The 16,491-nt window shown below is 38.6% G+C and overlaps 1 protein-coding gene across 2 annotated transcripts in view; it reads right to left on the reverse strand.

The window, feature by feature from the left end:
* Positions 1 to 16,491, reverse strand: part of LOC150106701 (uncharacterized) — a 568,467-nt gene that overhangs the window by 474,107 nt on the left and 77,869 nt on the right. The gene's annotated exons all lie outside the window — the stretch shown is intronic.

Raw genomic sequence — 16,491 nt, forward strand, 5'->3', positions numbered from 1 at the left:
GACTTTTCTTGTTTTCAGTTGTAGTAGTTTTTATGTGGATTCCACCCATGAAAGGTTTATTTGTAAACCTATAGTACATTCATACCATGGATGGGTAAAGGATGAATTTATATATATGTGTGTGTGTGTGTGTGTGTGTGTAGAAAGTTTATTACCTTAGGTGTAAAATACATTAAAGATACCAAGAAATTTTATATTTGGTTTTAATCCTTTTCCCAAGTAAGTAAAACAATGTTTTGCGCATGAAATATATTCACGTCTGAGCTACTTGTATATAGCGAGGGCTAATGACTTCATATCACTTGCCTTAGTATGTATCCCATAATGCAAAGCACCCCCCCCCCTTACAAGCATGTATAATGCAATGCATAATGGGAAGGGCCACTCCCCAGACTGGTTTTGACATTTATTGAGGTCTCTTCAGTGGGAGCCAGACCCAGGAGAGATACCGAGGTTACATAACAAACATCATTGGCCAGAAGGGTGAAGCAAGATGCTTTTATTCCTCGTTGTCTGCTAGGGAGGACGAATTGAAGGAAAGATTTATGAGCTGTGAGCTCACCCTGGGGGAGGGGCACGGAGATTAGTCATTATTGCTAGTATTTAGGATGGCTTTTGGCCTCTTGTATTTGAAGAGGTCAGTTTCGTCATAGTTTGCTGCCTGTTTAACTAGATCATTGGGGTGTGTAGATATCTTTGAGAAGAATTTTTCTGCTGTAGTTAGTAGGAAGGAGTAGATGTAAGGGATGTTTGTATCTCTATGCAGTTGGACGTTCCTTACAAACCACGGTGCATCCAAGATCATGCTCAAACACTTATTTTGCACTCTCTGTAGCCTGAGGCTGTTGGTGTTGGATGTGTGGCTCCAGGCTAGAGATGCATATGTCACTATGGACGGATCGGATCGTCAGCAGGCAGAGGAGTACTTTGATTCTGGTATTTAGTTTGCTTTTTCTATTAATTAGAGGGCAAAGTTGTGCGATGGTTTTAGATGCTTTCATGCATAAGGCTTTGATGTGTGGGTTGAACGTTAATCTTTTGTCGAGAATTATCCCAAGATATTTTGTTTCTGTTTGCCAGGGGATTTTGGTGTTGCATAGATAAAGGTCCCCCTTGGGAGTTGCCAATCTTCTGGTGAAAAGTATCTCTATACTCTTTTGGGGATTCACTTGTAATCTCCATTTGGAGAACCATTGTTCTAGTTGTAGCAGGTTTTCTTGCAGTTTTTTAGTGACGAGATGTGGTTGTAGAGATCTGGCAAGTACTGCTGTGTCATCTGCATAGAGTGCTAAGATGGCTGACATTGGGTTGTGTGGGATGTCTGCCATATATATCAAGAATAAGATCGATGCCTTGTAGGGAACCTTGGGGAACTCCTGCAGAGATCCGTCGCTGACTGGAAACTGTACCGTTTATTTTGACTTGTATGTGTCTGTCTGTCCTTGAGGTAAGATTTAATTAGGTGGACAATTCTTGATGGTATGCCTGCTGAGATGAGTTTGTGTAGTAATCCGAAGTGCCATATCTTATCAAAAGCTTTCGCTATGTCAAGGAAAACTGCTCCAGAGTGCTGGTGCCAATTGTAGCCAGTGGTGATGTACTCAATTATCCTATGAATTTGTTGAGTAGTACTGTGATGTTGTCTAAAGCCAAATTGTTCCTAAGGAAGGATATTTAACTCGTTTACTGAGGTTTGGAGTTTGGAGAGGATGATTTTTTCAGCAATTTTGCTTAAGTTTGAGATTAGGCTGATGGGTCGATAGCTTTCAGGCAGGTGTGGATCTTTACCTGGTTTATGCACTGGGACCATATCTGCAACTTTCCAATAGCTGGGGAAATAGTTAAATCGGAACATGCCGTTGATTATGGTGGTGAGATGTACGACAACTCTTCGGGGCAGCAGTTTAATTATTCTATTTGTTATGCCATCTGGGCCAGCGGCTTTTTTATTCTTCAGCTTCTTTAGAACTTCATAGATTTCCACTGGTGAGGTGTTTGCAGGTTTGTTGTTGCAAGTGTCGGTGAGTTTTAGTGCATGTCTGACATGAAGATGGATTTTATGGACATGCTTGATGTCCAAGTTGTCGTATGTAGGGCTACACTGTTTTTCTAGGTTCTTTGCTATCTCTTCAGCTTTTTCTGCATCCATGTGCAGTAGGCCCCTGTCTGACTTGAGTGGGGGAAGAAATTTGTTTTTGTTTCTGAGGCTTCTTAATATGTTCCAGATGGAGTGTTCGCCGGGTGATATACAGGCTAGTTTGGCTTCCCATGTTTTGTTCCTGTGAGCTTTAAGTGCTTCTCTAACTTCATTGTTCAGTTTGTTGAGGATCTTTTTGTCATGAGGTGCACGGGTGTTGTGGTACCTTTTCCTTGCTTTGTATTTATCCCTAATTAAATCCATGATGTCTTCAGGTAGTCGGTTTGGCTTAAGAGTGGTTTTGGTAGAGGTGACAACCTTTATGGCTGTGTTGATTTGCTGAGTCAGGCTTTTGACAGCATTTTCAATTTCTTTTATGGATCTGATGTGAGGGACAGGTCCAATGTGTTCCGATAGTACTTCTGGTAGATTTTTCCATGAGATGGAGTGGGGGGGGAGGCAACAGTTGTTCTTGCTTTCCCAGCTGGAGCAGGATTGGATTGTGATCGGATGTCAGCTCGTTTAAAGAGTCTAGGCTATACTGTAGCTTAATATTTTGTAAGATAGCAATGTCAAGTATGTTGGTTGTGCCATACGTACTATGATGTGTTGGTTCTGCGGGGCCTGCCACCACTGCATAATTTGAACTAGAGTAGCTGAAGACGGTGTAGCCGTTTCTGTTAGTGGTTTTGCTGTTCCATGCAGGGTGTTTCGCATTTAGGTCACCGGCAATGATGACTTGCTCTTTATTGCCTAGGACGGCATCCAGATTTGAATGTAGTAGATTCTTTGATGGAGAGTTGCAAGCTGCATAAAGTGTTAGTTTCCCAGCTGAGGTAGTGGGTACTACTATTCCTGTGATCTCTAGATTTCTGGTTGAGGGGCTGGTTACAGAGTGGTGATCGATGTGGCTTTTTATGAAAATGGCGGTGCCACCTCCTCTGTAGTTTATTCTGTCGTTTCTGTGGAGGAGGTATCCTCTAACTTTGGGGTTGTCTGCTGGTCTTAAGTGGGATTCGTTTATTAGGATGATGTCTGGGTTGCATCTCACTGCGAATTCTTGGAGTTCCAGAATCTTGTTTCCAAGTCCGTTCGTGTTCCAAGCAATGATCTGGAGGGAAACTGGGGTTTTTATGTTTTTATGTTTGTTTTTATGCATTTATGAGAGCTGCTAGGATGGATTGGGTTTATTGTAGAAATCTTTTTCTGGAGTCCGATGTGGGGTTAGATTTACTGAAGTCTTGCGGCATATTTGCGAGGGAGTTTGTGATGATGGCTGCTAAATTTGGGTGGTATTATTCCTGAGTAGCCTTTCTTGAGGGGACTACATCTGCGTAGTTCTTCGTCTGCCGTTTGAGGTTTGCTTCGATCGGGGCTTCTGGTTGCGGCAGGTGGTTTTGTATTGTGTTTTGTCAACCTCTGGTGGGTTGAGGAGCTGGGGCTACTGCTACTGGTTTTTGTAGATTAGTAGAGGGAGCAGATCATCTGTTTTTTGGGTGTTGTATACATCCTTTGTAGTTTGCTGGATGCAGGCCCCCTGCAGTTTGCACGTTTAGCCAGGGTGGATTTTGGTTTGGTGCAGGTGTTTGTGGGGTGGCTCTCACTGCATTTTAAGCACTTGTATTCAGCTTTACATAATCTCTGGGCATGACCATACTTTTGGCACCTGTAGCACTGTCCTGATGAGGTCCTTTTTCTTAGTGGTTCTGGGCTGATTTTTAGCCCGCAAATTGATGTTAGGTCATATATGTTTTGTATGCCTGATGGATCTCTACTAAGACGAGTGGCATCGGATTTTTGTCTGCTCTGGTCATTCTGCTGACCTTGATGGATGGTAGGTCTTGGTAGCAGAGATCGGCAGCTATGTCTTCTGTATGTATGTGCTCTGATACTCCATGGAGAACCACCTTCAGGCTCTTCTCGGAGTCGAGGGTGAAGGTGTGGTATTGTACACCTTTGTTGTCTAGCTCCTTTGTGAGTCTGCGGTAGTCCATTATAGTGGCAGGCTGGATTTTTATGCCATCGTCTAAATTCTTTGCTGTTGTATAAGCTATCTGTAGACTTGTCATGGTGGCCCTTAGTTCCGTCCACCTGTTCTTTTCTCTTAAGATAACTGGAGGCAATTTCTCTTTAGTGGAGGCAGGAGGGTCAGAGTTGTGTCCGTCTTCCTCCATACTTTCATCTGTGGGTGGTTCTGTCACCTGTGTTTTTCGTTTTTTCCGCATGTGGGTCTCTCCTTGTTCTTGGGGGGGGGGGATTGGAGACACCAAATCCAGTTTTTCCTCTCTATTAGCAGATCCTTGCTTTCCTCATTGTTGTGGAGTACAGGTTCAAGTAGCCTGGCCATTCCACTTCAAATTATTTTAGTAATTTTTTGAGTAGGCTTAGCGCCAGACCTTTGTCTAGTGTTTCTATCAGGGCGTCAGTATCTATTTCAGTCATAATTACGTCTAGTAGGTTTTGATGGGGATTGGTCAATTACTAAAACTGAAAATTAATAGCAAAACCTTACCTTTCGCTGAGCGAATCTCAATCAAAATCCACTCCTTTGTATCGAATGCACCTGGTAAAGTTTTCCACAAGTTTGCTTTCTGCAATAACTACCATTAAAATCCAATGACATATTTTCTTTTTCAAAATTTACTACAATTCCTAAATTGCATCTAAATCAAAGTCTACCCAATTCTCTGGCGGACTCGCAAGCCTTGTCTTTTATAAAACTGTCCAGATACCAAGGTTGAAGTAATGCAGAAGTCATATATATCTCATATACAAATAGACAAAAGGTGCTTGACCTTCTTAATAAAAATCTCTGGATGAGAAAAAGATGTAGAAAGTTTTTTACCTTGGGTGTAAAATACGTTAAAGATACCAAGAAATTTTATACTTGGTTTTAATCCTTTTTCCCAAGTAAGCAAAAGAAAGGTAAAAAAACTCGAGGTGAAATCCAAACTAAAAAACTTTCTACATCTTTTTTTCATCCAGAGATTTTTATTAAGAAGGTCAAGCACCTTTTGTCTATTTGTATATAAGATATATATGACTTCTGCATTACTTCAACCTTGGCATCTCTCCCGGGTTTGGCTCCCACTGAAGAGAACTCAATAACTCCCATTATGCATTGCATTATACATGCCTGAAGGGGTGGGGTGCTTTGCATTATGGGATACATACTAAGGCAAGTGATATGAAGTCGTTAGCCTCCATATATATACAAGTACAGATGTGAATATATTTCAAGCACAAAACTTTGTTTTGCTTACTTGGGAAAAAGATTAAAACCATATATATATATATATATATATATATATATATGTATATATACACACATATATATATATATATGGTTCAAAAGGGGAATATATATATATATATATGGTTCAAAAGGGGAATATATATATATATATATCAAAAGGGGAATATATATATATATATATCAAAAGGGGAATATATATATATATATATATATATATATATATATATATATATATATATATATATATATATATATATATTCCCCTTTTGATAGTTAATATTTGGTCCTTTTTTTACTAAATATGATACATTATATTGGATTTTTTTTATTGGACCATGATTTTGATAAACATATATACATAATCGTCGACAAGTTTTGCCAGCTATGGTCTGTCTGGCTTCTTCAAGACGAGAAAAGTTATACTAATTAAATACTAAAACAAAAGAATGCAGTAACGACCTAAAATTCAATTAAACAAAATTGAAGAGCTCGCGTGACATCAACAGCATAAAGCGTGGAGACTTAGTCATTGTTATTAAACTGCGTTTTATAATTTTTTGTGTAATTGAGTTCTGCTAAGCATAATGAATTTATTAAGTTTTTCCAAATGTCTTTTAATATTATGCCTTGGTTTCTATTGAGATTATCTCATGTCCAGAGTACCACTGCAGCTTCTTTAAAGATTCTACATCTGTAATCCTCTTCAATGTATGGCATGGAGCTGTTGTCCCAATCAATGGAATGGTTTGAAATTGAGAAATGATGTGCTAATCCTGAGGTGTCTGTTCTGTTATTATTTACATCTCCGACGTGTTCTTTTTAAATACACGGCACATTAAGATCTCCTAAGGACAGCATCACTTTCTACAAATACGCAGGAGTTTACAGCATACCATGTTCATATGGACTGACTTACGTAGGCTAAACTTCACGAAGCCTAGAAATCCGAAAGAAAGAACATGTCGGAGATGTAAATAATAACAGAACAGACACCTCAGGATTAGCACATCATTTCTCAATTTCAAACCATTCCATTGATATTCAGTGGCACAAAGAGTATGTAGAGTAGGATGTGGAAGCTTTCAAGCTTCCACGTTCCACTGGAGCAACAGATCATGCCACACCCCTCTATGGAGAAGATGGATGTGTGGGTGTGGCAGATGCCGAGTAAACATATCTTACAAGAGTGTGTAACCTCCAACTATGAAATTCAAAGGTGACAGTGTGATGGTATGGTCCTGTTTTTCTTGGTCTGGCCTCGGACCTCTACTTGTGGTGCTATGAACGCTGAACTCCAAGAGGAATCTGAACATTCCAGACAATGCAATGCTTCCTATCTTGTGGTGTTTCTATGGAAATGACCATTATCTCTTTCAACCAGACAATACATTATGTCTTAAGGCTGCTGCCTTAATTGCATGGTTTGTGGACATGAATGTCACCACAAACACACACATGACTGGATTCCACAGAGCCCTGATTTCAACCTTATTGAACATCTGTGGAATGAACTGGAGCATTGGGTCAAAGGACATCTGTGTCAGAACAGTCCAGAACCTCATTACATGCCTACAGAAAGAATGGTCCAAAATTCCAATTGATTGCTGTCATACGCTTGTGGAAAGTATGCCTTGTAGGATTGCTGCAGTCATCTCAGCAAAAGGAGGTCCTACATCTTATTATGGTGGGCACCCTGGCTGTTTGTTCCTCAAAATATGGTGCCCATTGACTTCTTTCCAAGCAGTACTTTGTTTTGCTATTTGAAATGTTTTGTAGATATACTATTATGTTGACAAAACTTGGACACCTTTAGTGTCATGAAAATTTTGGATCCTACCACATGCAAATATTCAGGAAGTGTCTGCATAAGTCTAATAATAAAAGGTGGAATGTGCTGCATGTTTTGCATTGTACTCAATGTAAAAATGCCACATTCAGCTGAAATGACAGACTTCCAACATGGAATGGTAGTTGAGTGTCACATCAGTGGTCTTTCTGTCCATGACATTGCTACCTGTCTCATTATACCAAAATCCACTGTTGCCTATGTCATTGTAGATGGAAAGTTGATGGTACTACCAGAGCAGAAAAATGCCCTGGGAGACTACGACACTCACTGATTGAGATCGACGAGCTCTGTCTTGGAATGTTCAAGCATCCTACAGGTCATCAGTGATGGACCTCGCATTCAACCTAGAAAATGCTGCAGGGATATCTGTCAGCACTAGAACTGTCTGCAGAGTTGCTTGCTTTAGGTTACCATGGCTGAGCTGCTGTAAACATTTTGCACATAACTGCCCTCAACACCTAACGACATGTGGACTGGTGTCTTTCACACCATTCCTGGACAGTAGATGATTGGAAAAGGGTTCTGTGGAGCAATAAATTATGCTTCCTAATTTTTCACTCTGATGATCACATTTGGATCTGAGATTATCCAGAGAACGGTTTCAGCAGGACCGCATCATTCCAACGGTCAAGTTTGTCGGAGACTCAGTATTGTATGGGGGGTGTTTCAGTTGGATGGGAATTGGTAGATGTGCCCAAAACCATGATGTATGATTAGGAGACAAAGATTATGAGACAAAATCTAGTCCTTGTGCCCTTGCTAACCACACTCTTACCCACCTTACAGGGATGATCCTCTAGCCAAGTGCTGAAATATTTCACCTGCATCAATCCTATAATAGCCTTTAAGTAACTTAAATGTTTCTATCATATCCCTCCATGACCATCTATCAACCAACTTTTGCAATCAATAAAGCCTCAATCTATCCTCATAGGGGGCATTCCACAGACTACTCACCATCTTGATCACTTGCCTATGGATACTCTCCACCACTTCCACATCCCCATGAAATCCAGGTAACCAGACCTGAGCACAGTAATCCAGATATGGTCGTCGCAAGGCTTTATAAAGAAAAATGACACCCCCCCCCTTATCTCTGCTTGTTAGTGTATTCTTCAATAACCAAATAATCCTGTGAACAATCCCACTACTTTAGCAATATGCCCTCTAAATTTAAGATCTCGATGTACTACTACTACTACCCTAATATTCATCAATTTCCTGGAGTACAGTTCCCTCAATGTGGTACACATTCAGGAAACTTTGTGTCCCAAAATGCATAACTTTACATTTTTCCACATTAAATTGCCATCAATTATGTTTTGCTCATCATACTGTCAGCCATTTAAATCATCCTGCAAGCTGTCTACATCACTTTAAGTAACTATTACTCTACCCAACTTTGCAATATCAGCAAACAACTGAATCCCTTTAAATTATTTCCTATATCATTTATGCACAAAAGGGTCAAAGGGGATGGATGCACAATATATGATCCTCTCAAGTAGGATCACTTATCCTCTCCTCCCTGATCCAACTCTTACCTCCATGTGGTGAACACCTGGAACCTGAGCAACCAAGTGGAAGATTGGGTACTAACTCCAGTGGGAAGCTTGGTCAGGTACAAATGAGAGAAGGAGATTTAGGGCAAGTTTGGAGGTCCTAAGGTGGCAGCCCTACCACCAAACTAGGCTGCAAATGGCCAGTAACTAACCCAGCTGAATCTTTTATTACTTCAATGCCTCAAGAAAGAGGTAAATGGACTGTCACTCTGAAAAATGACTCGGACAGGTTAACGGATATGAGCAGGATAAGAAAAGGAAAAAATGAAAATAAACAAGAATATCTGGAATGTTGCTACTTGAAATGTTAGGGGTATCCATCACAAATATCAAGATCTAAACAAAACTCTAATAGAAAGAAATGTCAAATTAGCAGTAATAACAGAAACAAACAAAAAACAAAAAGTTCAGATTCTAATTACATCTATATCTACAATGGAGTCAAAAATGAAGAAAGAGCAAAAGCAGGAGTAATGATTTTTATTCACAAGTCAATTTTTAAAAAATTACACATTACAAATACTGGAGTGAGAGAATTCTATAATTAAGATTACAAATAAGTCAGGGCTTCCTGACTATTGTTGGTGTCTATGCCCCAGAGGAAGAAAGATAGTAATGCCTTTTATTTCTATTTGTTACACCCATTAATAATGGGAAACTTTAATGCCAGAGTAGGGAACATTCCACTAAATACAAATATAGGAACAAATGGTGTAACAACATGCAATAAAAATAGATACAGACTTAGGGATTTTTCCTCATATAATAACTTAAGAATTACTAAACACTTTTTTCAAGCATAAAGATTGCCATAAATTCACTTGGGAAACAAGAAACCTAAAAAAGTATAATAGACTATATAATAGCTAATAGGAAACAGCTAATATGATACTAGGTATCTGGGTATTTAGAAATGCAGAAATAGAATCTGATCATTATCGCTTACAAGGATAATTAAGAAGACCCCAAGTTGGTTTAAAATTAACCAAATCAGTGCTAAGAGATAAAAGTATCAACTACCTTTATTCACAAAGAATAAATGGAAAACTAGAGCAAATGAAAGAAAATTATGATGCAAAGATAGAATGGAATAATTTAAAAAATGTATTAATAAATGCAGCAACAGAATGCCTCAGAACAAAATGTAAATGGAAGAGGAGAAAGGAAATAAGAAACTGGGATGAAAACATTGAAGCAATAATCCAAGACAAGAAAGAAGCATATAAACAATGGATAAACACAAAATCACTGGAAGCAAAAATTAATTATAAATACAAAAGAGCAATAACAAAAAAAAACATGTGAACTTCATAGCAAAATTGGAAAGAGATTTTACAGTGAAGAGACCAAATGCATACAAAATTCTAAGGAATATGAATAAGGAGGTAAAAGAAAATGTGAAACTTGAAATAATCCAAGAGAAAACCTGGCTGGACTTCTTTCAAAACTTATGGCAAGATAGTAACGAATCTAAAACTGACATAATGCTTATTACTAACTATACAGTGGAAGAAATAACATTATAAAAAATCCAAGCAATACAGCAAAGCAAATCAGGAAAATCCCCTGGAGAAGATGGAATAAATATAGAACTTATAAAATATGCAGGCATCCTATTCATCAAATGACTTTTAAAATTATTTAACAATATCTTGCAGCAAGGAAAAATCCCAGAAAGTTGGAATAAGGCAACTGTTGTCCCAATACATAAAAAAGGCAATTAGTGCTACTGTGAAAACTACAGAGGAGTCTTCTAAATACTGTTTATAAGTTATGTGCATGAATATTAAATTCAAAACTCAAATCATATATAGACGATACACTTTGCAAAGAACAAAATGGCTTTCAAAAAGGATGACCGTGTATTGACCCAGCTTTTACATTAAAAATATTAATGGACAAACAGTACAAATACAACATGGAAACACACATAACATTTGTGGACTACCAGAAAGCCTTTGACAGAGTCTTAAGGAACAAACTGTGGATGATATTCAAGAATCTAAACATTCCAAATCAGCTGCTTGCTCAATAACTAACATGTATCAGAAACAACCAAATAGCTATAAGAATTAATGAAAAAGTTACAGAATGGAAATCAATAAACAGAAGAATCCATCAAGGATTCCCAATGTCACCACTCTTATTTATATCTATACAGATGAAACAGTAAAGAAATGGAAGAAAAATATAAAACCAGCATTTAAACTGGATCATGGAACTATACTTAATATCCTTTTGTTTGCAGATGACCAGATAATCACAGCAAGAAGTGAAGATGAACTCCAATATACTCCTTAAACATAAGTGCAAAAAAATTTGGAATGCAAATATCAACAGACAAAAACAAAAATCATGGCTTTTAATGGGCCATTTCCAGTCAGAAGTAAAATCATAATTGAAAATAAAATTTTAGAACAAATTAACTGCTTCAAATATCTTGGATGTGCTGTATCATATACAAAAGAAGCTGAAAATGACATCAAAATTTCAAATTTTCTAAAGATAACAGGAATGATCAATAATAATATTTTCAAATCTAACTAAGTTGAAAATCATACAGGAATATATATATAAGAGTTTATAAAGTTTTGGCAAGATCTCTACTGAACAGAAGTGAATTGTGGACCATAAAAATTGCAGAAGAAAAAAGAATGGAAAGTGAAAAAATGAAATTCCTGTGAAGGACGGCAGGCTATACTCTCTGGGACAAAAGAAGAAACAGAGAAATATGCAAAGAACTAAAAATAGACTCAATAATGGACAAAGTATATGAATATCGAAAGAAGTGGATTGAACATATTGAAAGAATGGACAGTTCAAGATTACCCCAAAAAAAATATTCTAATACCACCATTTGGAGGATATAGAAGTCAGAGATGATAGAGGAAAAGATGGAAAAAGACCAGAGCAGGCCACTGGGCCTAAATCCCTGAAAGGATGTTGATGATGATGATTTATGTACAAGTTAAACAGCAGTAGTCCAATTCTTTCTTTTAAGGTTACATTGTGGTCAGCATTCATGGTTAAGAATTTAGGGAGACACAACACACGTGTTAAAATAATTACTTTTCGATTATTTCGAATTATTTCGATTATGTAAATTAGAGCAAACAGAGATAAACAAGAAACTGATAACATTGCTAAGAAAACAGCTGATAGGCAGAATAGTAGCATGAAAAAAGCAGAATTCTAGAGAGCAGGTGATTATTAGTGTTTGCAGGGGTCTGCACTTGGTATGTTGTTTAATTTGTACAGTAATAATCTTCTTCTTCTTCTTCTTCTTTCACTATGCCTTATCCCGTGTTAAACGGGGTCGGCGTTCCCATCTTTAATCTTCTTCTTCCAGATTCTCCGGTGCAGGCCATCTTCCAGACTCCATCCTTTCTCCCTAAGCTCCTCTGCCATCTTATCCCTCCATCTGAGTTTGGGCCTGCCTCTTTTCCTCCTTCCCTCCACCTCCATATGCTCCACTCGTTTATCAATATACTCCTCACTCCTTCTCTCTACATGACCGAACCACCTCAGCCTGCTTTCTTGTACCTTCTTACCGATCGGTCCCACCTTGATCGCCCCTCTGATGTAGTCATTCCTAATCCTGTTCTTCTCTGTCACACCACTCATCCATCTCAACATCCGCATCTTTGCCACCTCCATCTTCCTCTCCTGTGCCTTTGTTATAGGCCACGTCTCCATGCCATGAAGCATCGCCAGCCTCACCACCATCTTATACAGCTTTCCTTTCATTTTACAACTCACTCTCTTGTCGCACAGGACCCTGCTCATCTTCCTCCAGTTCATCCAGCCGCATGTTATTCGATGCTGTATTTCCTCATCCAGGTCACCATTCCTCTCGACGACTGACCCAAGGTTTCTGAATTTCTTTCCTGAAGTTAACCTTTCATCCTGAAGTCGTATGATCATATCCTCGTCCCTCCCCGTTGACATATATGCGGTCTTTACCCAGTTAATTTTCATGCCTCTCTCTCCTCCAATACCTTTCTCCACTCTACCAGGGTCTTTTCAAGCTTCTCTCGGGATGATTCGCAGAGAACAATATCATCGGCAAACATCGTGCTCCCTGGCACCCCCTTCTTGATGTCCTCTACTAGTACATCCATGACCAGATCAAAGAGGTAGGGGCTCAGAGTTGATCCCTGATGGAGCCCTACGACAATGGGGAACCTCTCTGTCATGACAACACTAGACCTGACCTCAGTTTTTGCTTCCTCATACATCTCTTTCACCAACCTCACGTACTTTTCCGACACCCCCCCCCCTTCTTCCTCATACACCTCCATACCTACTGTCTGGCCACTTTGTCGTACGCCTTTTCCAGGTCTATAAACACCATATGTAGCTCTACCTGCATCTCCCTATATTTGTTCATCAATCGCCTTAGCACAAATATTGCATCTGTTGTCCCTCTTCCTGGCATAAATCCAAACTACTCCTCACCAATTTTTGTTTCCCGCCGTATCCTTCCTTCAATTACTCTTTCCCATATCGTCAACGTTTGTACAGTAATAATACAGAGAATAATCTGAGGAAGAGTATCCAGTTGTTGGTGATGATGCAAACATTGGTGGCAATAGTTAACAATAGTGCAGTTGAGATTCTGAAAAATAATTTAAATAGACTGGCACTGTGAACGAGGTTGTGTACTCTAGGATGAAAATATTACCTGCTGTATATTATACGTATGGAACAAGACTGTAAGAAATTGATGAGATCTAGAGATTAGGTAGTAACAGTAACAGTGGACAGGGAAATGAAGTTTAGAGAGAATATTGCAAAAAATGGACAAAATAACCCAAAAGATTACACAAATTTGAAGAAATCACTAACAACTAGAAGGTTATTATTCCTCTCTGTAAGGCTTTAATCCTTAAAATATATCTGCATCTCCTCAAAAATTCAGGCAATCAAATCTGTGTACAGCAGTGATGAGAAGATTCAGAAGCAAATGATCAAAATGGTAGCTTGTCTGTGATAAAGATAGGCCGGAGGTTTGTGGGTTTCAGAGTTTAGTTAACAGATAGAAAGGAGGAAATGTGATGGAAACATATAAATTACTAAAAAGATTTTACTGAGGAGATGATGAAGAAATTTTCTACTATACAGTAGGAAAAAAAGAGAAAAAAGTGTCATCCCTCAAAGCTGTGTAAGAATGTAGTGAATAAGGCATGGAGAACTAAATTTCATGAATGGAAATCACTGCCAGAGGTGGCCATAAGCATTTTGTTAGTGAATGAGTTTAAGGAAAAAGTATGATGGATACCATGCGAATAATAATTTTTATGGGCATCACACAATGAGTGTTTGAACTCCACAGCATTTCTGTGTAATAATAATAATAACAAATAGCCTGGTTGGCCAAGTGGCTAGCATATCTACTCTCCAACCAACAGGTTGCAGGTTTGAACCCACTCTTGACATGGATATTTGTGATTATTGTTTAGGTGTGGGGATGAATTTCATCACCTGCTATGAGACTATCACTCTGCTTAAAAATATAGTTCTTATAGTGGCTTGAAAATATAGTTCAATGTTTGATATTCAGAGCAGTTTACAGACTATGTAAAAAATAACTAAAAAAATACCAAAAATAAATAAAATTAAAAATAGGTATTATTTCTGGGAAAACTCCCATGTTATTCCTCTTAAAAACTATTATTTTTATGGCTATTTTGCCTGCTTTTGTTTAGGAGTGCCCGTTTTTTTAATGTCATTGGCTTTTTACTCAAGAATTCTTAGGGCATTGCAGATGTATTTTAGAAACAAATATACGTAGCATAATGGAAGAAAATTCACACATACCTTTTCTTGGATGTTGTTGCCTGTCTCTTCTTTCTGTGGTGTGCATACTTCTGCTGTTATGGTGTTGAAAGGGGGAGTGGGGGGGGGGGACTTAAGCAATGCGGAAGAATTAATTTGAAGAAACCTGGTGGTGGCGGTGGTAGGAAAGTAGCAGAAGAAATGGTTCAGTTACTCAGTGATCACTTACAAAGGTATATCATCCAAGTGGTGATTTTGGAGTTACTGAGGTGACAGAGACTGATGTAAGCATTGAGGTAGATGAACTGGAGGTACTGAGTTTATTTTATTTATTTCGTATGGAGTTCCTCCTCTTCCTCTCTGTCCCTTTTGGGGGGAGAGGACAGGTTGAGCCCTTCTAATGAGGGATTAAATATATGTATCTTATGATTGTAAGTCCATATGTGTTCAGTGGGCCAGTTTGCCTGTTCTGAGTTTCTCGGTGAAAAAACCCTCTACCTCCACTTGAGACCGGCTAACTCACCTTTAGTTGAAAGAAACCAGATAAAGGTGCCTCACGTCATGGACGGGAATCGAACCGGTCTTTCCAACCAAAGGGCTTCGTCTATACTGACTGGGCTACAGAGGCTCTACTCAGTATATTGAAAAATATCAATGCAAATAGGACCTGCATGGTATGTCTGCTCGTGTGCTATGAGAATGTGCAAGTGAATTGGCAGTGCCTCTTACAAAGTTGTTTAATCTAAGTCTCAGTTCTGGCAAGGTTCCAAGGGAGTGGAAAGAGGTAAGATAGTTCCATTACATAAAGGTGGCTCCAAAACAGAAGTAAAAAATTACAGACCAATTAGTATCTCTGTAGTGGTGGTTAAAGTATTGGAAAAGTTGGTTATAAGTAAAATTCAGGAATTGGCAGATAGGAATAGGATGCTTTATAGGGGTAGCATGGCTTTGTAAAAGGTAAGTCCTGCCTCAGTAATTTATTCACACTTCAGAAATAAGGTGAAAGAATTGAATAAAGGAAATGATCAAGCTGGATACCATAATACTGCTGGACTTTGCAAACACATTTGACAGAACACAACATGGAAAAACTATTACATAAGTTGGAACAAATGGAAATGGATATGAGGCTGGGTATGGATGGAGAGGAGTATCAGAGGATGGTGTATGGTGGAGTGCCCTAGGGCTCTGTACTAGGACCACTACTCTTTAATTTGTACATTAATGATATAGTGGAAGATTTGAAGGGGGAGAACATTCAGTTGTTTACAATAATGCAAAACTAGGGAGGACAATCATTGATAAAGGTGATGTAGATATCTTACAAGATGATTTAAATAAAACTGGAAATGTGGGCAAAGGACAATGGTTGTCAATTCAATGTTGTAAAATGTAAGGTTATGCACTTCAGGGTGAAAAGATTACACACTTCATATCATACTGATGGTACTAGTTTACAGGAAATTGATGAGGATAGGGATCTAGGAAGTGAATGTGGATAGAGATTTGAACAAAGGACATATTGAAGGAGTTGGCAAAATAGCTCAGAAGATTAGTTGGATGCTTAAGAAGACATTGACAAGTAAAGAGAGGGAGGTTATTAACCGTCTTTATAAGGCTATGATTTGGCCACATGTTAACTACTATACACAGATTTGATCACCTGAATTTCTTGGGGATTGAGAGGTGATGATGAAGATTCAGACAGGTAACCAAGCTGGTGACAGGTCTGCAGAATGTTCCCTATGAAGATAGATTGAGGGTGTGTGGCTGCTTGGTTTAGTTGAACAGGCAGAGAAGAAGGGATATGATAGAAACTTGTTAATTTATTTTCACGGTATTGATGACAACTTGTTTGCTGATGTGGTCAGTAAGGGTGTGCAGACTAGGTTCTTTTCTTGGATAGTGG

Source organism: Typopeltis vanoorti, chromosome 5, assembly GCF_054136105.1.
Source record: "Typopeltis vanoorti isolate ZY-2024b chromosome 5, IOZ_Tvanoo_1.0, whole genome shotgun sequence".
NCBI classification, from domain to species: domain Eukaryota; kingdom Metazoa; phylum Arthropoda; class Arachnida; order Uropygi; family Thelyphonidae; genus Typopeltis; species Typopeltis vanoorti.